Source organism: Nomascus leucogenys, chromosome 5 (assembly GCF_006542625.1).
Source record: "Nomascus leucogenys isolate Asia chromosome 5, Asia_NLE_v1, whole genome shotgun sequence".
Lineage (NCBI taxonomy): Eukaryota > Metazoa > Chordata > Mammalia > Primates > Hylobatidae > Nomascus > Nomascus leucogenys.
In genome coordinates this window covers 87,499,616-87,523,751 of record NC_044385.1, presented here as the reverse complement: position 1 = coordinate 87,523,751, position 24,136 = coordinate 87,499,616, and positions in this window count along the sequence as shown.

Sequence of the window (24,136 nt, the reverse complement as noted above, 5' to 3'; positions counted from 1 at the left end):
TCAGATGTGGAATTTCATAATATAGCTTATATGTATATTCCATTTTTTAAGGGGACTCATAAATTCTGGAAAACTCAAAAATTAGCTTTATTAAGTTAAGAGAACAGGGTTCTCACTATTGTTCCTCACCATTCTCTTCCAAGATGTGACGTATCTGATCACTATTGTTAGTAGACATTGATCTGCTATAAAGCTTATATTTCCTGAAGTCTGATGTGGAAATGTGATGAGAATGTACTTATATGCTCCCTTGAGCTGAAGCAGAAATGATGTAAAATTTCTTCATGGAAACATTAACAGCCAGTGTGCAATTAGCAACCTTCCCTTCTGTCTGCTATGATCATAGAAATATGTTTCAAGATGAAGGTGAAGATTTTATTGGTCTGGGTACCAAATGATGGCAATGAACTGAGCCCACCTGACATCTTCCATAGGTCACATAGTGAGAAATGAAGTTATGTTCTAATAAACCACTGAGATTTAGGGTTTGTTTGTTACTGCAGCATAACTCAGCCTATCCTAAATGATATGCTCTCAAATCTCCAGATACACTCTCAAATATTCCCAGAGAGTATCTGGGAAATAAATGTCTATTTATGGAAAAACGAGGTCATAAAACTGTGAGGCAATTTTCATTACCAATAAACCCGAAATGAATTTCACAATAAATACCAGAGTCATGTTTTCCAAAAATTAACTTGGAAAGTGGATTCAGAGATTGCAACAAAAACAATAAAATCATTTAAAAAATTAACCTTGTATTTTCATTGATGAAAATATCCATAGATTGTCCATGGACATAAATCATGATGCATCTGTTTAATCAGAAATAACATAAATTGAATGTCCCAAACAAAATTAAGAAGGCAAAAGGATGCTATCTTCCATCAGCAATGATTCCATATTATAGATCTCTTTTCCTTAATCCTGAGTAAACTTGAAGTGACAAATGACAGTCTCTCATTGTTAGCTAAAACAGTGTCTTTCTTTTAAGAATAGCTACCAGTTTCCCCGTTTGAATAATGCTATATTGACCGGAAAGACAAAGAGCCAAAGAGGCTGAGTTGTCTTCTAAATAAGGTAAAATAAGGAGCGTAGAAGTGTGGTCTTGTTATGTATTTATTACCAGGTGTCATTGTGCTATCAACATGTTTTTTTAGCTACTGCTGCTTTTCTTCAATAAGGAAAAAGTTACTACAATGAAAACTTAGTTGCCAGAACTTATTTTTAAAATAGGAACATCCAAAATGGGACACTGCATTGTATTAAGAGGTTTAGGGTCAAAAGTGAAGTTACATGTTAATTGATTAGCTTTTTCCACATATTCTCTATAGAATTCTATTAAAAGTGATATGGGAGGGGGACAGGGAAGTGCTGGGTAGAGAAGGGCAGGGTCTCTGGCAGTGAGGGCTCCACCCTCAAACCTATGTCTGCAGACGTAAGTGAGAACAGGCACCCCTGTTTCCATACCCAAATGTTGCATTTTCCAAGACCACTCTGGCCCACCACACCCCTATCCTGTGTCCATATAAACTCAAGTAGTCACACACACACAAGTGGCTGAACATCGAGAGGAGCAGAGGAACAGAGCGGCAGAGAGCAGCGGAGAGCGGCCGAGTGGTACACCAGAAAAGGAGGAAAGAGGCATCTGGACGTCGATAGGAGTTCAGGGGAAGATTATCTCCCTCGCCCCTTCACCTTCCGGATCCCCGTCCTTCTCACTGAGAGCCATCTCCACCACTCAATAAAACCTTGCGCTCAGCCTTCGAGCCCGTGTGTGATCTGATTCTTCCGGCACACTAGGCAAGAGCTCGGGACACAGAAAGCTGTCACATTGGCCCTCTGCCCTTGAAATAAGGCAGAGGGTCCATTGAGTTGACTAACACTCAAGCCATCTGCAGACGGTAAAGCTGAAAGAGCTTGGTAGCACGGGGGTTGCAGGCACCCACTCCTAGACACTACCATGGGTCTGAAGGCCCAAAGCACTTGCCCCACCCTCTGCACCTGCCCATCTGCGTGCTCCCCCTCCCTCAAGGGGTTTGAGAAGTGGGGTGACCCAGACAGGCAAGCCACATCCCTGTTGCACATCCTGCGAGGGGAATCAGGGAACTCTCCTGTTGCAGCTGGGGCCTTGTCCAGGGTATTCATCAGAAGGTGAGTACAGATGTGGAACTGTAGGATCTGCCTCTTTTCCACGACGCTGCCACCTCTCTCTCTTTCCTGTAGGTAAAGGGCTCGGTTTCCCTTCACGGAGGTCTAACCGCCGCATGGGACCAGAGTGAAAACCTGGGGAAACCAAAGGCATCTCTTGCTGGAAGGCCCCAAGACTGAACCCCATCCCCGACTTCCTTAACGAGCACTGGTCCTGACCCCCAGACTTCACTTGATGTCTTTTCTTCTCTTGGGGTTTGAAATGGCTCTTATCTCTACCTTTACATTGTTAAGAGTTTTGCTGCAGGCTGTGGCTATAATACTAAATAGAATGATGGCTTTGGCTCAGCCATCAAATGCGTAAATCAGAACAATGTGGATTCTGTTTTTTCTCAGAGATGCCATCCCCACCTCCACCCCAACAGCTGCAGGCTCTCGCAGCACACGGCCCCCCCCCCAAACCCCCTCCCCTCTCAGCTTGGGCACCTGAGCATGTCCACAGCATGCAAAGGCAGCACCCAACAGCCATGAGGGGCAGGAGAAAACCCTCGCTACTGCCAGGACCCACAGATGGGTCAGATGGCCGGCGCTTCCCACCCACCACGACAGTGAAACTCTACCTCCTCTGGCCAAGGAGTCCAGCCCAGCACGAACGGGGTGGGGGGGTGAGGGGTGGGGGAAGAATAAAAGGATTAAAGGGACCCATTTACAGTGAGCAAGGGGTCCTTCCCCCAGAACCTTCCCCTTTCACCATTAAACTGTTTTCTGTCTGTTTTTTTTCCTTTTCTAAGTGAGAGGATTTCCCTCCCCAGCACGCTGGCTTGATAAGGAAGTTCATGGAGGAGCGACCCCTGCTGGCTGATAACTGCAAATTTGACAGGGCCCATTTGAGACAATCTAAACAGATACAAACAGCCCCTTGAAATACTTTTTATTCCCAAACTCAATTCCAAGCTTTAGGCTGAGGCCCTAAAAAGGAAAACCAGATCTGAGAGACCCAAAGCCAGGCAACAGGCACAGTGTAAATGGGCAGGACCAATTCCTGCCTACTAAAGCCCCAACCCCACTGATGGAGGCCATGCTCCCCCGCATAAATGAGACCCAGAGAACTCAAAGGCAGGGGAAGATGGAGGCATAGGTGAGTGCGGAAAACTCCCATTCTCTAAGCCTTTCCTGTTTTGTGGGTAGATGCGACGTCGGCACTCATGGGTGGTGCCTGCCAAGGTTGCCAGGACTTGGGGATAAAAAGATGGAAGAGAAAGGGAGAGTGCTTGCTTTCTCTCTCCATAACACTCCAAGTTTTCATTGAAAGAGGGAAGGGAAATTTCCTGTCTTTCAGAATAAGCAACCAACTCTTCACCATCCCCAGCTTGTACTCCTCTGGATCATATCCTGGACCACGGCGACTGCTTTGACCCTCAGAATCTAAAGGAAAAATGCCTTATAGCTCTCTGCACAAAGGTTTGGCTAAATTATGAAGGACTTGGTTGGCCTCAGGAAGGAACCATTCATTTCAGTACCATCTGGCAGTTGGAAATGTTCTGTAATGTGAGGACAGATGGACTGCGGCTCCATATGTACAGGCTTTCTATACCTTTCAAGACAATCCAGATCTTTGCCAACAGGGTAGGATTGATGCAGCCTTCTTGTTTATTATCTCAGGGAAGGCTGCAAGAGGCAAGCCCAGGGAACTAAAGATATGAGTCCCATAGGAACCCTCAGCAAAGGACCCAGCTCCATCCAACCCTGCTCCTCAGGGTCCACCCCGACCTCCCTTATCCAGCTTCAGCCTCTCACTTGCCCCCTCCTAGAAATACTCGCCATAGACAAGCCCCAGTCTCACTCTTGCCCCTCCAACAGATGCCCAGTGAATTTGGGCCCAGTGAGGTCCAGGTCCCCTTCTCTCTACAGGACTTAAAGCAAATTAAGCAGGATCGTGGCAGGTTTGCAGATACCCCTGACAGATGTATAGAGGCTTTCCAGAATTTCACCCAAATATCTGAACTCTCCTGGAGAGACATTATGTTACCTTTGAATCAGACCCTGACAGACACTGAGAAGCAGGCCATTCTACAAGCAGCAGAGAGATTTGGGAATGAGCTTTGTATCACATATAGTGTCAGGGAAGGGGGCAAATATTATCCAACTGCAAGAGAAGCAGTACCAGTGAATGACCCTAAATGGGATCCCAATGATGAGATGGAAGACTGAAAGAGGAGACACTTTCAGGTGTGTATAATGGAGGGCTCACATAGGACCAAGCCTCTCAATTGTACTAAGTTATCTACAGTCGACCAGGGATTTGATGAAAATCCCACTGCCTTCTTGGAAAGGCTGAGAGAGGCCTTGGTAAAGTACACCTCTCTATCTCCTGAATCAGTTGAGGAACAACTAAACCTAAAGGATAAATTTATTACTCAGGCAGGCCCTGATATCACAAGGAAGCTGCAGAAACAGGCCCTGGGACCAGACAATACTTTACAGAACCTCCTTAAAGTGGCCACCTTGGTCTTTTACCAAGGTCACTGGAATAGAGTCTTGGATTCATCATACCCAAGTAAAGGCCTGGGAAGCTGATGGAGTCACCTCCGTCAACCCAGAAGAGCACCCAAAGTACCAATGTGAAGAGATCAGGGATCTCAAGCTAAAAATCACAAAGATAAATGTTAATAAGCTTCGATGGATATCCTCTTTATAGTCTTGCCTATGATTGCTGTTCTTACGTTTGTTCTGTTCTATACCATGGGGCACAATAGTGTTTTGGGAATAATTAGTACACTTTACTTCTTATTTCTGTAATCTTTGGCCCTAAATTCTTTCCATATATAATATACACATTTAACTCATGCATACTTAACGTTATAAAACTTGTTTCTTTCTCTCACACCTAAAGGCCATCAAACTCCAAACAGGCAGGCAACTGAAGCCTCAGCTGATGGCTCCCCTTTGCCAGGAACCCTTAGGTAGACCTCTGGGAGGAATCTGACTGCCATTTTCTCCAAAAACAATGCCCCCTGTCAGCAGGAAGTAGCTACTGGTCATCATTCATATTCTAAAGGCAGTTAGATGTGCATCTTCAGAGGGGGGAAATGATATGAGAAGGGGCAAGGAAGTGCTGGGTAGGAAAAGGCAGGATCGCTGTCAAGGCCTCCCTCCTTGGGCCTGTGCCCACAGACCTGAGAATAGGCACTCCTCTTTTCATGCCCGAATGTTGAATTCTCTAAGACCACTCTGGCCTGCCAGACTGCCTGTCCTGTGCCCATATAAACCCAAGACCTTAGTGGTCACACCGACAAGTGGTTGAACATTGAGAGTTACAGAGGAACAGAGTGGCAGAGAGCAGCAGGATGGCTCAGCAGAGAAGGAAAGAGGCATCTGAACGTTGAGAGGAGTTCAGTAGAAGACTATCTCCCCTACCCCTCCACCTTCTGGCTCCCCATCCACCTTGCTGAGAGCTACCTCCACCGCTTAACAAAACCCAGCACTCATCCTTCAAACTCATGTGTGATCTGATTCTTCCCGGACACTGGGCAAGAGCTCCGGATACAGAAAGCTGTCACACTGGCCCTCTGCCCTTTCGATAAGGCAGAGGTTCCATTGAGCCAATTAACACTTCAGATGGCAAAGCTAAAAGAGCTTTGTAACCCTGGGTTTGCAGGCATCCATCCCTAGACACTACTGCAGGGCTGAGTGCTGAGTGTTCAAAGCACTTGCTCTGGCCTCTGCACCTGCCCATCTGCATGCTCCCCCTCCCTCAAGGGGTCTGAGCAGTGGGGCAACTGAACAGGCGAAACACATCCCTGTCCCAACATCCTGTGAGGGGAATCAGAGAACTCTCCTGTTTCCAAAGTAGAGATTTCATTTCCATGCTAGCTTAAAATATCTGCACTGTCTGCACAAAATACAATTATACATGTATTTATGCTTTTTCATTTAATTTGTTTGAAGTTAGACTAATAATTATTTCTAGTGTTTCAATTTTGATGTTTTCTATACTGATAAAAGGGTACATTTATAGGGTTATTTTCAAAACATTTCACTATGTTTTTTAATCTTATTTCTATGTGGAAATACATTCAGGGTCTTAACTTGTGCAACAAAGCTTTAGATTGACTCCATCTAGTATCATTTAGGAGATTTCCTGATGATTTTCTCTGCATGGAAATATTGAAAGGGCAAAAGCTAGGTAGGATGACTGAGGCAACAATTCTGGGCATCCACATTTCAAATCTTTCATATTCTTTCACAATATACCTGAAAATTAATTACAGAGAAAGGTTTGTGTGTCAACTTTTTGTTTGTTTGTTTATCTGGAATTGGGAAGTAAATGGCAATTTCTGACTCATGATATTCATGAAGTTTAAACTAATTAATTTCAAGGTATTTTGATTTTCCAGTGCGTAGTAATAGAGACATAAAAATGTATATTTTTATTTATTTCTTTGGGTCTACTCCAGAAATCACAACTATTTTTAAAAGAGTTCATGCAGGGGAGATTCTTATTAACTAACTTGAGAAATGAGTAGACTCCGTAACAGGAAAGATACAAAAATTTTACAATAATCATGGTTGTTTAAAAATTAATCTCTGTCCTTTAATGATATCGTGAAGCTACCTTACCCAGAATGAGAGATGGATGACTGATATTTTTAATTTTTAACTGGTGGTAGATATTTGCTTCATACGAATCAAAATGTTGCATATGTTGGCTACTTATAGTTGAAACTATTTTCAGTCCAGTACTTTGGTTATATATCTATATAATCATATATATGGTTAATACTATATATAATGTATATACAATTATTTATATATAACCATATATGTATATATAGCATATATATATAATATAACCAAAGTACAGGACTGGAAACAGTTTGATATATATGATATATATAACCAAAATACATATAGGTGTGTGTATTTATGTGTGTGTGTACATATGTTTGTGTATATATGTGTATATATATGTGTGTGTATATATGTGTATATGTGTACTTTGATTATATATATTTTATATATATATATAAAAGCTTTAACCTGAATACTACCTGCTATGTATAATAATGGTTATATGAAAAAATAAGATGCATTTTTTTAAACTTAATTGTTAAAAAATAACTTTCAGGAAAGTGTTCCTTTTTTGGAAGTTATTAAGTGTCCATACACTGAATATTACTTGGCAACACCAGATTTTCTCATTTATATAACAAAGTAAAATTATTTGATGTTTTTTCTTTTAATTCACTATACTTTGAGGACCATATTATATTTTTAACCTCATAAAGTTTTCCTAGGATAGATACAGTCATGTTTCATCATTTAAGTTTTAACTTATTCTTTATGAAGAAGGCATGAAGCTCTTTTTGAAGTGTCACGATAATCTATTCAGATACGCTTAAATTAAATATAATGGGCTTCACCATTTTTTTTAGGAATTAAGTTTTGTAATGTCAACCAATCAAAAAGTATTTCTTTTACCTGCACACTTTAATATATGGAAACAATCTCACATACACAAATTATGAATGACGAGAGTGTGAATAATCCTGTTTAAGAAATCTTATAGTCTCAGTGCACTAATTCTCTGTGTCGTCCTATACAAATAATTCACATTCTTAAAACAAACACTAGATTCCATAGCAAGTAAACTACTCTCAATTGCTGCGTAAGTGTTACGTACATTTTAGGGCCTTAGGATCTCATGTTATATAGCAAAATGAGATAATTTATTTCACTTGAACAAATATTTTACTCCAAAGTTCAGTTTATATCTTAGAAAACAATGTCTAAAATTTTTATTTATTTTTTCCTTAAATTTTCATCTTCCACCTGAAGAGTTAAAGGTCCCAGTTTCACTGTTTTGCAATATTACCATGATTAATGACTCTTCCACTGAATGAAATAAATACAGCAGAGGACGGCCTAGAATAATAATACTATAGTCTCCACCTCGAGGTTTTGTTGTCTCAGCCTCTGAATTTGTTTTCCCTATTTTTTAAGTATCTTCATTCATGAAATTCCTCATTTTGAAAACATTTACAATGTTTTTCTTATTTTATTATATTAAATCTTTTGCACATATTATTTATTTGGTTTCATTAAAGTTAGAAAACACCAAATTTGTATATTGAATATTCAAGAAGAATAATGTTTAACAATTTATCTGTTCTCTGACATGTCTCTCTCAATTCTCTGAATCTTCTCTACCTATTCTTTGCTCCCTTTTCTCTTGCAATGTTCAATATAGCAGGAAGAGTAGGAATAAGAAATTACAGACAAAACAAAGGTTATAAAAAAGTTTGTTATTTCTAATTCATTTTTAAACAAACTAAAATGGCATAATATGAATCTTAAAACAATAAGCCAAACTCCTAAAAGAAATCAGAAGATAGTATTTTTCAACTTCATAATATTAGAAAAAAGGATACATGAACCTAAATACAATCAACCTTGTAAATTACATGTTTATGATCTTCAACAGGTTATATCAAAATAGAAAAATAGATATTAATTTGATATATGTTTAGGTATTTACTTTACATGACAGGAAGGGAGATTCACTTATACTTCCTGTTAAGAAAAATTAATGTCAAAGAATTATAAATGGGCAACAAAGATTACTACATCTATCACTACATCTATTAAGTAGCTTCTGGGGATTGGTCATTGGATAATTTGGGCATTTTTAAACACTATGGAGCTGTGTACCTTTGATTGATTTTGATTCATTAAGCCATTTTACCGTTCTGTAGAATAAGAAATTAATTTACAGAAAACTGCTAGCAATGCAAATGTTTCATCTGTAGCAATGCAAATGAATTTTGTCTAGTAGAGAAAACGAACTTTGGAATGTCATATTCTCATTCAAATTGTTTTTAACTTGTTGCGGGAAGTCAGGGACCCTGAACGGAGGGACCTGCTGAAGCCATGACAGAAGAACATAAATTGTGAAGATTTCATGGACATTTGTTAGTTCTCCAAATTAATACTTTTATAATTTCTTATGCCTGTCTTTACTGCAATCTCTGAACATAAATTGTGAAGGTTTCATGGACATTTATCACTTCCCCAGTCAATACTCTTATAATTTCCTATGCCTGTCTTTAATCTCTTAATCCCATCATCTTCATAAGCTGAGGATATATGTCACTTCAGGACCCTGTGATGATTGTGTTAACTGTAAAAATTGTTCATAAAGCATGTGTGTTTTAACGATATGAAATCTGGGCACCTTGAAAAAAGAACTGGATAACAGCGATGTTCAGGGAACAAGGGAGATAACCATTAGCTCTGACTGCCTGGGAACCAGGCAGGACAGAGCCATATTTCTCTTATTGCCAAAAACAGGTAAGAGAAATATCGCTGAATTCTTTCCCTAGTAAGGAATATTAATAATTAACAGCCCTGGGAAAAGAATGCATTGCCAGGGGCCCTCTAAAATGGCCACTCTGGGAGTGTCTGCCTTATGCAGTTGTAGGTAGGGATAAAACACACCTTAGTCTCCTGCAGCGCCCCCAGGCTTATTGGGATTAGGAAATTCCTGCCTATTATATTTTAGTCAGGCCAGTTGTCTGCTCTCAAACCCTGTTTCCTGATGTTTATCAATGACAATGCATGCACAGCCTGACCGGGAACCTCATTAGTAATTCTAGTTTCGCCCTGGCCTTGTCACCTTGCCCTGCCCATTTGCCTTGTGATATTTAGTTGCCCTTGAAGCATGTGATCTTGGTGACCCACACCCTATTCATACACTCCCTCCCCTTTGAAAATTGTTAATAAAAACTTGCTGATTTTACGGCTCAGGGGGCATCATGGAACCTCACATGTGATGTCTTCCCCGGGCACCCAGCTTTAAAATTTCTGTCTTTTGTATTCTTTCCCTTTATTTCTCAGACTGGACAACACTTAGGGAAAATAGAAAAGAACCTACGTTGAAATACTGTGGGCTGGTTCCCCTGATATTAACTCCTTAATGTTTCCCACATATACACACATGCAAAATGGGTTTAATAAAATTTTCAACAAGTTTTTATTTAATATGTATATAAAAATCATGTTTTACATTTTAATAATTATAATATAAAATTTGTAACCCTCTGAAAGAAGTTGACTTTAAGAGAACCTAAACTTTAAAAAAAGAAGCAGAGATTAAATAGAATTTGTAATTTCCTATCATATGTGACTATTTGGCACTTAAATTTCCTGTATTGCCAAAATATATTTTAGAGCAGTGTTTTTTATTTTTTTATGTGCTGTGGGAAACCTCTCTTTCAGTACATGGAGGCAGAAACCCTGCTCTGGCTGAAGTTGAGTAAGCCACTTTGTGAGAAGTTCCTGAGCCGCTTCCTATGTGGTTTCAAAAGATAATTCACAATACACACTATCTTTCAGCCCAGAGTAGGTCAAATGGAAAGTTAGTGTCTTTGCAATTTCTGGAGCTGTCTTAATTTTAGAGAGTATAGAAAGCTAGAGAATAAGACGGTGATTGGTATTAGGCCCATCTAATAATTTTCTTTACAGGTACCACCATACCAATTGAAATATTTATTATATGGTAATACAGGTACCTTTAATATTTCTCTCATGTTTTAAAAAATATGTAATTGGGAGACATCAAGTATGTTTCAAAAGGGTTAGTGATATTCAAATTGTATCATAAAGGCTATTTTATCTTCAATAACATTTTGAGAATTTTTAAAATATTAAACTCTCTTGATAGTAATATAATGACTTTACAACTGTGCTTTCACTTACAAAGAGTTGCAGAAAAATGTAATTTTTCACTTCAATCGAAACATTTCTTTCACTGTGATGTGTAAATATTTCTGAATGGGCACCATTGAAAGATCTCACTAATAAAGCCATCTTGTGTTTGTGGTGACACATTTAATGCTTTGAATATGATCAAGGGGACTACAAAACTGACTAAAATAAAATACACATAAAATTTTAAATGAATACTGAATTAGAAAGCATGATCTAACATTAGAAATAGTAATACATATAGGCTAATGGAAAATACAAAGTATCTAAAATCAAATTAAATAAATGTCTGTATAGTGATTACATTGAGAAGTAGAACAGAAATATGTTAATAAAGATATTGGCATTTAACATAAAAAGGCATTTTCTTTATTATCTGTAACATTTCATCTAAATAGGTGAAGTAATGGAAATGGAATAGATTAACAGTCAAAGGCAGAATATAAGTAGCCTAGGAAATGGAATAGATTAAGAGTCAAAGGCAGAATATAAGTAACCTTTAGTATAATAGGCTTATACACATCTCTTTCTGTAATTTTTTAAAGTATCAGTGACATTTTTTGTCTATAAATTTTCCTTTGATCCTGGCTTTTACTCTGATATATATTATTAATACTTGCAAAAGAACTTATCTAAGCATGTTTTAGGCAATTTCAGTTTAACTCTATCACAGCTTCAGAAACATAAAACACCCCCACTTATAAGCAGACAGCATTTTTTGTAAGATACATTAATATTTTTTACCAAGTATAAAAAACATTATTATTTACTAAGCATAAAAAATCATTAATATTTTTTACTAAGCATGCATTTTTTTCATCAGGTACTAGGACAATATTATGACAGTACATGAAATTCTCCAATTACCCACATTATTTCTTTCGATCCCAGTGCAAGAGTATTCCATCCTTCTCAGAGTTTCTGATTGTATTAGACAAAGTGGAAGAAACAAGAAAACAAAAGACAATGCATAACTTGGAGAGAGTGAATATCATATATATTGGAAGGACAGCAAAAGAGACTGAAGCTACATTTTGTGTAGCACAAAGGGAGATGTCATAACTCCTAATTCTATACAATTTCATGTATTGCTCAAGAATAAACGCTCAATTTAACTGTTTGGGAGCTTCCATTTTAAATACATTTGGGTACAAATTTTTCATATAGCCTCTCCCACCATCCCTTTAAATGTATGTAATAAACATTAGCCTTCCAATGACTTCCTACCCTACTCAGTATAATACACAGCTTCAAATAGGGCTGACAATCGTATTTAAAATCTGGTCACCATTCTATGCTTGACCCTTTCCTCATAAAACTCTCCCCTTCATTCACCAGTTCATAAGCTCTTTCCCAGTGCTTCCTCCCTAAGACTGCTTTCTTATTCCTTTATGTGTTCGGATGCTTTATTGTTTGTTTGTTTGTTTGTTTTTTGCATTTCTGATCTCAGAATAATAGTCAACTTCTCAAAAGGCGTTCAATAACGACCGCATTTTATTGGTCACACTTGGTACTGCATTCTGTTTCTCCATCAAAAGATGTGTATCTTGATTTGCATTGGTGTTCTATGCTTCTGTAATTTTTTTCAAGTGTTGCAGACCTTTGTGACAAATATGGCCATAGGTTGAGGTTTCTTGGGCCACAAGCAATGTTAGCTAGCACAGCATTCATTATAAAAACTCAAATTTACTGGTGATATTTGAAAAATAGAAAATTTCACATAGTAGTTCTACTTCTGGCTTTTCTTAAAACACAGAAAATCTCACATCTCTGGTCTGCAACTTCTCATAGAATAAATTGATAGATATATAGATGTATGTGTATATATATGCACATATACTACTCTCTTTCACATATATGTATGTGTGTGTGTGCATATATATATATATTCTACTCTATCTCTGTATATATATACATATACAGAGAGAGAAAGAGTAGCAGCTGTACCTGTGAGAAAGCAGGTGCTATTCAATCAATAATAGATCCACCATCCTTTTGCATACCTCTAAAATTGTTGGCTTTACTCATCTGTGACCTCTTGGCCTGGATGAGGACTTGTGTTTCTCACTGTTGGCTTATCCATTTATTGTTTGTGTTACCACGATTTCCTTGGAAGGCAGGAAACGTGTCTGTTTGTTTCACCACTCTGATGTATTCTATTCAGTGGCTTGCATATGTTGGCGTCTGTATGCTGCTAAATATGTGATCAATGAATAAATGAATAAATAAATGATAGAATTAATATTCTCTTAGAAACTAAGAATAATTTACACTAAATTCTGGGTTGGTAAAACTAACATAAAAACTCATAGCTAAAGTGTGCTATGCAAATAAACAAATCAAACTTATTTTTCTGAAGCTGTTGGAATGATTACTGATCCCTTCCCCAGCTCTATTCTTTCTCTTCTTTAGTCTATAAACTGTTTTTATGAGCAAACAAAACATTGCCTATTCATTACTTTCATTTACAATGTTTGTCTGTTTTGAGACAAATAGCCTTGCCGTTATTCTGCTCCCATCGTTACTCTCAGCGGTACTTCTCTTCCGATGTTGTGAGCCTAAGAATCACAAAGCAAATGGACAAGAAGAGGAGGCCCACATTTTTAGGAGAGAGAGAATACATAGAAATTTTTTCATACCTTCTGTCTCATCAGACTGTTAGAAAACTAGGCTTTCTGTAAAAACATAAAACGTCCATGGAGCTTAGCAATAAGCAAATTTTGTGAAACCTGAATAATTGGTGAGAAATTTTAGACCTAAATTCTTTTATATTGTAGTAGTGAATATGAAATTGCCTTCACAGAAACTGGTACCAAAATCAACCCACATGTTCTGCCTCTTGATAAAACCAACTAGGTTTGGAGATTTTGCTCTTTAATCAAGAGTGATTAAAAAAAAGTAATATAGCTTTGTTATGCAAGAAATAGTTATTTAGCATCCACTATGTACCAGACACAGTATTATGAATTTAAGAAACAAAAGTGAACAAGGAATACATACTCTCTGCTATTATGAATCTTTTTTTTTTTTTTTCTGAGACGGAGTCTCACCTGGCTGGAGTCTATCACCCAGGCTGGAGTGCAGTGGTGCTAACTAGGCTCACTGCAATCTCTGACTCCCAGGTGATTCTCCTGCTTCAGCCTCCCGAGTAGCTGGCATTGCAGGCGCACCACCACACCTGGCTAATTTTTGTATTTGTATTTTAAGTAGAGACAGGGTTTGGCCACGTTGGCCAGGCTGGTCTTGAGCACCTAACCTCAACTGATCTGCCCGACTTGGCCTCCCAAAATGCCAGGATTACAGGTGTGGGCCACCATGCCTGGCCTGCTGTTATGAATCTCAAACAGAAATAAGTGTTTTATGAAACATTACCCTATAGCAAGAAATGTGAAAATCAAAGAAAGTCTAATTTCAGAAAGAACATGAATGTAGATATGATTATGAACATGACTGCAATAGAAGGTCCAGAAAAATTGTTATTGATATATGTTACATTTTCGATATGGTACTAGAAGACACAGATATATCTAATGAGAAAAGTAAAAACTAGTCAGGAAATGTAAAGGCAGTACACTAAGATGAAGATAGAAAAAAAAGCAAAAGCATAATAAAAATATTAATAATACTAGTAATGTGGCCTATTGAAAATCAATTTGAAGACAGTAATAGTCTTGGAACTGTAGAGGTAATGGGGTATTGATTTGGAAAATAAAATAGAATTGAACAGACTGGAGTTATGGGGACCAGTTAACATGTCATTTGTAGTACCTAGGCAAGAATTAATGAAGGCTTAAATAATAGTGATGAGGAATCAGAGACAGAACAGGTGAATAGCTTGAGTCACAACAAAATCTAAGGATTCCTAAGTTGAAGAATGTGGTGGATGGAGATGTCATTAAATGTGATGGAGTGCAGTCATGGGAGGATGGCAGGTAGAAAACTATTGGCAATTCTTTTGCAAATTTATAAATTTACATGTTTGAAGCATACTTGTGTCAATATTTTAGTTAGATAAATAGTTGAAAAGTATGGTTCTAAAGCTCAGGAGAGAAGTATAAACTGTAGATTAAAATTTTAGCTCTTCTTCTTAAACTAAGATTGGATAAACAGAGGGAACAGGTGCTGAGAAAGCATTAAAATGAGAATTCCTGCCTCTATAATGTTGTTTTCCATAACCAACAACTATAATTAAAATTTCTTGCATAGGTTAAATGAGTCATTATTACTCTGATTTTAGGAATTTCTCCATTCTTATTCCTCATTAGTCACTGTCTCTCTGTTTTCAATTTTTAATAAGAAACGTCCCATATTTCTACACATGACCTCCGTCCATGGCTCGTTGTCTGTCCTTGTTTTTCACTTAGCCTGGAATGATTTATCTCTGTTGTATTACTGTGAACTATGATTGAATCTTTAATTTTATCTCAGATATGTTTCACCCAGAAATATTTTCCTGAGCTCTTTGGCTAGACTTAGGCCTACTTATTTGTGTTCTAGTAGCACGAGCAATTAGTTTTCACTTAGCACCTACTAAGACATATTTATTATATATACAGGAAATTATGTCATTCTTTATTTTACCATCAGTGCTTAGTAGAGTGCCAGATACATATAAGATAACCAAATCCTTTTAAACTCCTTTTAAAGTATTTGAGAAGAAAACCATGGCAATGACAATGTTTAATATTTATGGATACATTTTACTGAATTACCAAATAATTAATGTCCATTATAGAGAGTCTGAGATACACAAATATGCACAAAGAAGAAAGTGCAAATCACCCGTTAATTCTCCACCCAGAGAAGATCACTGTTAATGATTCCATGTATGTAGGTGTTTTGCTCTCTCCACACTCATGTACATATAGATACTGTTAAATTTAGACAGTGCTGTGTCTTTTGCTTTTAAAATTGCTTCTTTATTCTTGCAGTGGATTATAAATGTTTCTTCTACAAAATAATTGCCGTTAATATATTGTATTCCATACAATGTATTATGTAATATTATGTCTTATTTTATTTAACCAGACTTGTTTTTGAACACTAGATTTGTTTAATTTGTATTATAATCAAGAATAATAATAAAAACTGGTAAATAGCCTCAGAATTAAATTTTGTTATATAACTGTGATAACTTCATAATAATAAATTCAGAAAGGAGTAATTTGCCTAATTAGAATGCATGGTTTAAGACAATATAAGTTGAAAATTACTGAACCAAAAGAAGTACCAATTTAGCTAGACTCTATGGCCCTGAATGAAAGCGTGAGTGTATGGAAGCAATCCTGTCCTATATTAGAATTGTTTTTTTTAATCTGATAGACAAATGTTGATATCTAAGACCATCAGTTTAATAATTATGTTGATTACAAAAGCAGTAGAATATTTTTAAATATTCTATTTGATTTTAAAAATTTGTTTACTTTTAACATTTTCTACTAGAGTTTGTAAGTTTATAAGATGACTTTATAAAATTAGCATATCCACTCATAATTTGAAATGTATTTAACTTCTCTCAGATTATTATTTCACTTAAAAATGTTCCTTTCTGATGTTTTGGAGAAGCTCTGCCGTGGAAAAACTTATTCAAGTTGATTTAAGTCTGTTTTCTCTAATTTTGTGTTGCTGGTAGGCTCTTAGTTTTTTATATTAACATCGATAATATTGAATGGTATTGGAATTGTTCAAGAAATACCTTGTGAGGCAATATTTTTATACAGAGAAATTTTATATGTAAAATTTAAAATTTTAAGAATACCTATATAAATCATTTTCAGAAAGACAAGTGAAATTAGATGAGAATAGTCTCTGGAAATAAGCAAAGGCAATAATTTTCAGCACCCTGTGTGGTCAAAAGGATTAAATACTACAGAATGGTAAGACAGGACGAACATGGAATGAGGTCACTGGACAGGGAACAAAGTGAGCTCTTGTTTTATATTAATTAACAATAAATTATAAATAATTATGAAGGTCTTTTTTCTCATTCAGAATGCTTACTAGCAAAATAAATGTAATAGATAGTTCACCCCATACCGATTTTATTTTGTTTTTATTCAAGAATAACGATGTATCAAAAATATATTTTAAAAACTTCCCTAAGGATATCTTGATGGCAGTGTAAAATACTTTATAATGTGATTAATATACCTCTCGTGGAAATGATGTTTTTCTATCACTCACTATTGACAGGCTATTTTTTAAAATTCCTTTGGGGTAATTATTCAGGGTAATGTCTAGCCATATGTATAGAATAGAACTTGACTAAAATTTTTATATATTTGAATAAACCATAGACTTCTAATGTTGCATCTTTTAAATAGAAATTCAACTGAATGGCAGGAATATAATCAAGAGTTTTCCTGAAGTATTTTTCACTTTTGAAGGTTGTGGTTGTTTTCTTTTCTTTTCTTTTTTTTTTTTTTTTTCTTTTCTTGAGACTCAGTCTCGCTCTGTCATCAGGTTGGAGTGCAGTGGCCAGATCTTAGTTCATGGCAACCCTGCCTCCCAGGTTCAAGTGATTCTCCTGCCTCAGCCTCCTGAGAGCTGGGACTACAGGCGCGCACCAGTATGCCCAGCTAATTTTTATATTTTATATTTTTAGTAGAGACGGGGTTTCACCATGTTGGCCAGGCTAGTCTCGAACTCCTGACTTCGTGATCAGCCTGCCTTGGCCTCCCAAAGTTCTGCCATTACAGGCCTGAGTCACCACGCCCAGCCGTGGTTGTTTTCTTACTTGAAACAGAGATTGGTTTAATAATATAAATATAAAATGCTTAACATGCAAATTTCAAAAAAAAAATACGTATTTTAAAACATATTTCTTTTTTTTTTTTTCCCCGAGTCAGAGTCCTGCTCTGTCACCCAGGCTGGAGTGCAGTGGCAAGATCTCGGCTCACTGCAACCTCCGCCTCCCAGGTTCAAGCAATTCTCCTGCCTCAGCCTCCCTAGTAGCTGGGATTACAGGCTCCTGCCACCACACCTGGCTAATTTTTGTATTTTTAGTAGAGACGGGGTTTCATCATGTTGGTCAGGCTGGTTTCGAACTCCTGACCCTGTGATCCGCCCACCTCGGCCTCCCAAAGTGCTGGGATTACAGGAGTGAGCCACTGCGCCCGGCCTTAAAACATATTTCTTTAGGCACCTATATTGAATAATAATCAGGTGTTATAGCACCACAGGAAACCTATTGATTTCTTTGAAATATAGAAGTAGGGGCTTGGGGACAAGGAGAAATAGGAAATATAAAATCCTCAGACAACCTTGAGCATTGTAGGCAAGGTGGTTTCAAGGCAACAGTCAGTTTTTAATATTTTAAGATCTTTTGTCATAGGTTCTAATACACCCATGCATAATATTTTGTTTTTTTTAAAAAGGACATTCAGAAATTTTTGAATGATCTTAAATCAGTAGAATTAATACCAGCATTATTCTATTTTGTCATCTAGTTGAATCTCAGTGCATAATATTCTCTTGCATAGTACTTTATCACAAAAATATATAAGTAAACAAACCAGTAGCTACATGGATGATATGTGTCAGAGTTAGACAGGGAGGAGGGAGAAATACAAACATATACAAATACAATTGAAAAGATTTTGATTTGCCTATGTAAAATTTTATTGTTTAGAATGTAAACATTCTGTTTAGAATGTAAACATTATATTTCTCATAACCACATTTACAAAGTAAGGTTTTTAACTCATCATCAGTAAATTTAAAACAACCAAGCTATAAAACTTAAATATAATTTGCAATCTTATTCTAGAACTTAAAAGACAAAAAACCACTAATATAGTGACAGTAGTTCCACCCCTCTCTGGCATGGCAAGACCATACCTCATTTTAATTTGTAAAATACTTTGTATGCGCTGTAAGATAGTGGAAAATTCTAGAATATATGGTTCCCTTGCACATTGTTCCACTTTTTAATTTTAGTTTTTATCAAATTAAAACATAAAGTTAAAAAAGTCAAATAGTGGAAAGGCCTATAAAGGAATTAATGCTTCTCGGTTCCAGCCCTTTCCATTCCTGATTATCACTTCTCAGAGGCATATCCTTTCTTTATTTGGCTTGAAATAGCTTATTATCATCATCAGGTTTTTTGTTTGTTTGTTTTTTGAATCAGAGTCTCTGCTCTGTCACCTAGACTGAAGTGCAGTGGCACGATCTCAGCTCACTGCAATCTCCGCCTCCTGAGTTCAAGGGATCCTCTCAACTCAGCCTCTGGAGTACCTGGGAATACAAGCACATGCCACCACAGCTGGCTAATTTTTTGTATTTTTAATGGAGATAGGGTTTCACCATGTTGGACAGGCTGGTCTCAAACTCCTGACCTCAAGTGATCCCCCACCTTGACCTCCTAAAGTGCTGGGATTACAGGCACCCAACATGGTGAGATTTTATAATAAATCCCAATTTCTCTTCTCATTTTCTTCTTAGCTTTTAATTAATGATTCACAAATCATTATTTATCATTCCTCCATGTATTTATTATTAAATCATCACAACAATGTGTTGATATTTAATTTTTAGGCTGTTTACCCAGCATATTTAATAATAATACAGTTAAGCAAATATAATGTCTAAAAACATATAACTGGTAAAATAAATGACATAATACGCTAATTAATTTGTTAAAATTTATTTTGTAGAAACATATCTATAATATATTTAACAGGAAAAATATGAGTGAAATATGCAGCAGTAATTTAATAATAATCTCTGTTGCTTTAGTAATTAAGAAAAATACATTAAATCTGATTTAATTATACCCAAAATGTTTAATGCACCCCTTGGTTGGACCACACAATTTAGTGAGAATAAAAAGCCAAAAGAAGTAGTTGAAGATGCAGTTTAACTACATATTTTCAGCTTTTACCCCAGTCCCCCCTTGATATTGACAGATATCAAATCATTCACACTTAGTTCTGGTGTTTTTTAGATAGAATAAATAAATCATCTCAGATGCAGTGTGACAGGAGCCATCTTCTTTTGCTTTTGCTGTGGACTTTCCAGTGACAGTGGCTGCAGCAATTACTTTGTGTCTGAGTCCTCTGAAGCCACCATGACCTTAATGCAAGTGCCAACTAGTGATAAGCAAAGATGCTATCTTCTGGCGCTCCTAAAGTCACCACCGTGTCTCCTGCTCTTTGTCTGTGTACTTTCCCATAGAACACCTGGAGAACAATGGTTTAGATCCACTGCTAGATCCATCATGGTTGCCACATTGGTAGCTAACTTACTATTTTAAGCAAAATAAGATTGTGCTGAAATTTTCCTCACTAAAAATCCACTCTTCACTTTAGGCTTAAGCAGAAATACTGCCTCTCTCCTTCTTCCCCTCTCATGTGTTTGTTCACATCAGTAAGTGGTAAGGCAATACTTCACTTTCCTCATTGTTTCCCGTGGAAATCTCAACAAATACCCTTCTTTCACTCAGCAAATACCCTTCTTTCAGCTGCTTATTTCTTCCAAGGACACTGTTCAGATGAGTCCTTAGTAAAAGATAGGCCAGCGAGAACACCAGGCTAAAAACTAAATGAATTACTGGTACCATACTCCTCTTGCTTTTGCCTTTCTATTTGCTAAAGCCTATAGCTTTACTTTTTTCACTTAAGATAAGCATTCTTTTAGAAGGCTCCTTAGCTCTGCAAGCAAACAAACCACCATCAGGCATGCCTCTTGTCAGAATCCCAGTTATGAACAGAGCTTTGGTTCAAACTGAGAACAATCTGTCACTGAAAACATTCCAATTTCCCCTCTACTCCCTCAGTCACGCACTGTGACATACAGCTGTCTCCCAACTGTTATGTTACAGGTTTGACCCATGTTGACCAAGGGATACAGAGGTGCCTGGAGCACTTCAGAAAAGCCATGTAATCTAAATAAATCATGTGGGAGTAAGAAGATTGTGAAAGAAGGAAAGCCTCCCACAGGAACTGATGTTTAAATTGTATCTGGAGTAATAAATAATTTTTTACCTAAAGAAAGACATTTCTGAGCCTTATGACAAGTAGAAAAACAATAAGGCAAAAGAAAGCATTGTCTGAATTGTACCTCAACAGGCTGGCAAGCAGTACAGAGGACATCCTGGCAGAATGGGAGAGGAGATTAGAAAGGTATGCTGTCAAATCATGAAAGTCTTTGTGGCTGTGAGTTTGTATTTACTCAGAAGTCATCTGAGACTTGTTTAATGAATTTAAGTAGTGGCATCGCGTGGTCAAATGTATGTTTTAGCACCGTGTCAGTAAAGTAGAGGAGAAGACCAGGATGTAGAAAGAGAGACCAAAAATATACTTTCTGTGTCAAGTCTACAAGAGGACTGACTTGGAGGTGTAGCAATAGTGAAGAATTAGCTTACCTATATTAAGAGACATTGGCTACCCTCTCTCAGTTTTTGTTGTGAAAATATTTTTACTTAGCCCTTATTCCAGAGTAATAGTTAACCAGAAACAAAAATGTTACTTGACACTTAATTTTTTCTAAAAGTTACCACTCCATTGTCTTTTAAGCTTTTGTTGCTGAGTAGAGTCTTGCTATCAAACAACATCTGTCCTTTTTTCGGTTGAGCTGTCTTCTTTCTCTGGTTCTTTTAAGATTATCTCCCTGTCAGATTGGCTTTTTGTAGTTTCAGTACAGTGTGCCTAGTTGTGTACTTGTTGTTTATTTGTTTTTTCTAGCTCAGCAATTCAATCTAAGGATATGTGTCTTCCTTTAATTTTAGAAGTCCTAGTTATTATATTCTCAATTTTTTTTAATCCTTTTATTCCCTTCTCTGATAATTTGAATTAAATGGACCTCTGCTGTTCTCATTCTTTCTTTCACAATGTTTCACTCCTCTTTTACATGCTTTGTTTCTTTCTCTCTGCATGCTGCATTCTGGAACTTTCTTAGTGCTAACTTCCACTTCATTAATACTCTTTTTAACTATGTCTCAGCTGATATTTAAACTCAAACCATTCATTGAATTTTATATTCCCTGAATTTATTTTTTCAATAGAATTTCTATTAGTTGTTTTATGCTTTCATTCTAATAGATACATAACAATTATATGTATACAATTTATAATGATCAAATCAGGTAGTAAGCATACCCATCACTTCAAATACTTATTGTTTCTTTGTGTTGGAAACATTTAAAATCCACTCTTTTAGCTATTAGAAAATATACAATAAATTGGTGTTAATTATAGTCACTGTCCAGTGCTATAGAACACTAGAATTTATTCCTCATCTATAGCTGTAATTTTGTGTCAATTAACCAATTTCTCACTATTCCTCCTCTCTCCTACTCTTCCCAGCTTCTAATAACCACTATTCTATTCTCTGCTTCTGTGAGATCAATTTTCTTAGCTTTCACATATGAGTGAGAACCTGTTGTGTTTATCCTCTTGTGCCTGGCTTATTTCACTTAATATAATGCCTTCCAAGCTCATTTATGTTGCTGTAAATTACAGGATTTCATTCTGTGTCTGGAATTGGTGGGTTCGTGGTCTGGCTGGCTCAGGAATGAAGCTGCAGACCTTCGTGGTGAGTGTTACAGCTCTTAAGGAGGTGCGTCTGGAGTTGTTCATTCCTCCCGGTGGGCTCGTGGTCTTGCTGGCTTCAGGAGTGAAGCTGCAGACCTTCGCGGTGAGTGTTACAGCTCATAAAAGCAGTGTGGACCCAAAGAGTGAGCAGTAGCAAGATTTATTGCAAAGAGCGAAAGAACAAAGCTTCCACAGCGTGGGAGGGGACCCAAGCGGGTTGCCACTGCTGGCTCGGGCAGCCTGCTTTTATTCTCTTATCTGGCCCCACCCTCATTCTGCTGATTGGTAGAGCCGAGTGGTCTGTTTTGACAAGGTTTTGATTGGTGTGTTTACAATCCCTGAGCTAGACATAAAAGTCCTCCACATCCCCATCAGATCAGTTAGATACAGAGTATAGACACAAAGGTTCTCCAAGGTCCCACCAGAGCAGCTAGATACAGAGTGTCGATTGGTGCACTCACAAACCCCGAGCTAGACACAGGGTGCTGATTGGTGTGTTCACAAACCTTGAGCTAGACACAGAGTGCCGATTGGTGTATTTACAATCCTTGAGCTGGACATAAAGGTTCTCCAAGGCCCCACAAGAGTAGGTAGATACAGGGTGGATTGGTACATTCACAGACCCTGAGCTAGACACAGGGTGCTGATTGGTGTATTTACGAACCTTGAGCTAGATACAGAGTGCCAATTGGTGTATTTACAATCCTTGAGCTAGACATAAAGGTTCTCCAAGGCCCCACCAGAGTAGCTAGATACAGAGTGTTGATTGGTGCATTCACAGACCCTGAGCTAGACACAGGGTGCTGATTGGTGTATTTACAATCCTTGAGCTAGACATAAAGGTTCTCCACATCTCCACCAGACTCAGGAGCCCAGCTGGCTTCACCTAGTGGATCCTGCACCGGGGCTGCAGGTGGAGCTGCCTGCCAGTCCCGCGCCGTGTGCTCGCACTCCTCAACCCTTGGGTGGTCGATGGGACTGGGCACCGTGGAGCAGAGGGTGGCGCTTGTCGGGGAGGCTCGGGCCCCACAGGAGCCCATGCAGGGGTTTGGGAGCTCAGGCATGGCAGGCTGCAGGTCCCCAGCCCTGCCCCATGGGAAGGCAGCTAAGGCCTGGTGAGAAATCGAGCGCAGTGCCGGTGGGCTGGCACTGCTGGGGGACACAGTACACCCTCTGCAGCCACTGGCCTGGATGCTAAGCCCCTCATTGCCCGGGGCCGGCAGGGCCGGCCGGCTGCTCCAAGTTTGGGGCCCACCAAGCCCACGCCCACCCGGAACTCCAGCTGGCCCGCAAGCACCACGCACAGCCTGGGTTCCTGCTCGTGCCTCTCCCTCCACACCTCCTTGCAAGCTGAGGGAGTGGGCTAGCCTTGGCCAGCCCAGAAAGGGGCTCCCACAGTGCAGCGGTGGGCTGAAGGGCTCCTCAAGTGCCGCCAAAGTGGGAGCTCAGGCAGAGGAGGTGCCGAGAGCGAGCGAGGGCTGTGAGGACTGCCAGCACGCTGTCACCTCTCAATTCTATTTCATGAACAATAGTATCACATTGTGTACATGTACTACATTTTCTTTATCCATTTGTCCATAGATGGACATTTAGGTTGCTTCTATTTCTTGGCTATCGTAAACATTGATGCAATGAACATGGGATTACAGGTATCTTCTTGACACATTGACTTCTTTTCCTTTGGGTAT